The sequence below is a fragment of the Limulus polyphemus genome, unplaced genomic scaffold, assembly GCF_000517525.1.
Source record: "Limulus polyphemus unplaced genomic scaffold, Limulus_polyphemus-2.1.2 Scaffold1496, whole genome shotgun sequence".
NCBI classification, from domain to species: domain Eukaryota; kingdom Metazoa; phylum Arthropoda; class Merostomata; order Xiphosura; family Limulidae; genus Limulus; species Limulus polyphemus.
In genome coordinates this window covers 256,956-259,422 of record NW_013667106.1, presented here as the reverse complement: position 1 = coordinate 259,422, position 2,467 = coordinate 256,956, and the positions used below count along the sequence as shown (strand labels likewise).

General features: G+C 33.7%; 1 protein-coding gene across 1 annotated transcript in view; it reads left to right on the top strand.

The window, feature by feature from the left end:
- The first annotated feature begins 1,123 nt into the window (after positions 1-1,123).
- The window catches only part of LOC106463839 (LIM and senescent cell antigen-like-containing domain protein 1), a 27,739-nt gene continuing 26,395 nt past the window's right edge, over positions 1,124-2,467 (top strand). Inside the window, exon 1 of the mRNA XM_013923918.2 lies at positions 1,124-1,216. The gene's annotated coding sequence lies outside the window, so the exon portion shown is untranslated. The remainder of the gene's footprint in view (positions 1,217-2,467) is intronic.

Sequence of the window (2,467 nt, the reverse complement as noted above, 5' to 3'; positions counted from 1 at the left end):
CCCTGTATATATATCTTAATAATTTGTCAATTTTCTAAAGTCAATTCATTAGAGCAAGTCACTTACTAAATAACAAAAAATACAAATTTTCACACATTCATGTGGAGGATAACTGTAATAGTACAATGAGACGTTTTTCTCTTTTTTTTTTAGGAATCAGACGTGGACTAATGGTTTGTGTGCCCGGCCTGTGACTCCAAAGATTCAAGCTTGCACTTTGGAGCTAGGGATGCGCTATAACACTGACGGTTAAATCTTACTTTTTGGTCAGATAAGAGTGACCCAAAAGATGACGGTTCTATTGACTAGCTGCATTGCCATTAGCTTATCAGTTCAGAATTAGGGATAGCTAGGCGCAGACAGTCTATTGTGTAGCTTTGCGTGAAAAATATAAAACAAATCTGGAAATCTTCCCTCTTGTACCACTACGTAATCTAGCAGTTTGAAAATTTAGTGTCTACTAAAGAATATAACCTGAAGTCAATATTCGCATGTAACGTTAACCCCAACTTTAAAAGACCCACATCATATGATTCTACTGGTTGCACATTCTGTACAGTACAAACAATTACTAATGAAATATTTTCTTAATCGAAAATTACAAGTTGTATGGCTTAAATAGCTCTCCCCAGTGGCTAAAAATCGAGTTTCGACACTCGTGGTGATATAGAACAGATAGCCTAATATCGTACACTTAAATGAAAATGAGCATTACTACTTTAATTTGCCTTATGTTGGACTACTGCAAGAACCTAGATTTATAGTGTTAAATATTTGGTTATAGCCAAATAAGTTTTTTTTTTTTTGTAAGTTAAGCACAAAGCTACACAATGGGATATCTGTGCTGTGCCCTTCACGGGTATCGAAACCCGGTTTCTAGCGTTATAAGTCCGCAGATATGCCGCTGTGCCATTGGGGGAAACCAAATAAGATATTTCCAACATTGCTCAAGCTGGAAAAATATTAATTACACAATCCTGTGCTCAAGCCACTACAGTGTCACCTAGAAGACATGTAAAGTCAGTCGTCTCCTCCCGCCTCTCTTCACATAGCTAGAAGATACTTATAATTTGGGAGTGATAACAGGAAGTAGGTCCCTTTACACATTGCCTTATTTGTGTAGCAGTAGGGAGATGACGTAAGTGTGAGCTCATGGATGGCAGACGGCGTCTCTGAGTTCTTGCTTTCATACCCACTTGAAAATTTGTAAAAAAAAGTAAGTTATTACTCGTATATAGTATTATTATTTTATAATAAGTTAACAGTAATGATACTAATATAGTATAAATACAAGTAATTTATTGAAAAATGTCTCAGTGTTTGAGGTTCATATTTTTCGTGAATGAGTTCTACTTCTCTAACTCTAGTCTAAGTTCTGGAGCAGTACTTTTACTTCTAGTTCTAGTAGTAATACTAGCGGAAACTAAGTTTCACCGACAGATTTTTTTTTATCACAGACGGGAGGTTAGGTATAGAACTGTTATTAACATAATTTACATAAGTATAATGTAACAATGCGCGTTATGTGTTTAATATTATCTTTTCACTTCTGTAGCATTGTGTTTTATTAATATTATGGTTTCACTTTTAGTCACTGAGTCAATCAGCATGTAGATAAACATTTTGCAACAGCTACAAGTTTTGGAAGCTTGGTATAGAGAAAGTTCAGAATGCTCATAATGACAATGTAGATACTATTAGTTCAGTTACATTTCTTAACCAGATTAGGAAAGTAAGGTTATAAGTTGTACAACTTACAAGGTATAACCTACCCCAGAAGATCAATCTAGGAATTTCTTCAGACATTCGGTGTCAACTAGTTGCATATAGGGGATTGGATACAAAATTAAGAATATTCAGTACCTTATTATTATTAATAAGTTGTACAGCCCCATTGGTAACTAGTGAAGCAGAAGTATAACAGAATCGGTAAGATGTCTAAAAGTACTACTATTAGTATATATAGTACTTGGTGGTATCTTGGTATCTGGACCCCCTCAGTTATGATAAACTCTTGCAGTTGGTAAGTTTGTTGTACACGGATATTGGACACTACACTGGATTTTCAAGTTACACCTCAATGGCTTTAATGGATGCACTTCAAGTGATTATTGGAGATCAAGAAAAAATGGTAGTCAGTTTCATACTCAGTGAATCACTCTTGAACTATTTTATAAGTGCAACCTACAAAGATATTTATATAAATAGCATGTGGTCTACACAGATACTATCATTATCACTATTTTAATAATTCACTAAAACATAATTTCTTGCTAAATAATTTATATCTATCCCTGTTTTTGTTCAGCAAATAATAATAATTTAATAAGTTGTGTGTTCCAAAAGAGTACCTTAAATTTAGGTTATAATTGTGCTAGTTTTAATTGTTGGTATTTATTTTATTCCAGTTATACTTACCCCCAAAAGATTTTGTAATGGTATTTTGTACTTTATTAATGTAAAAGTG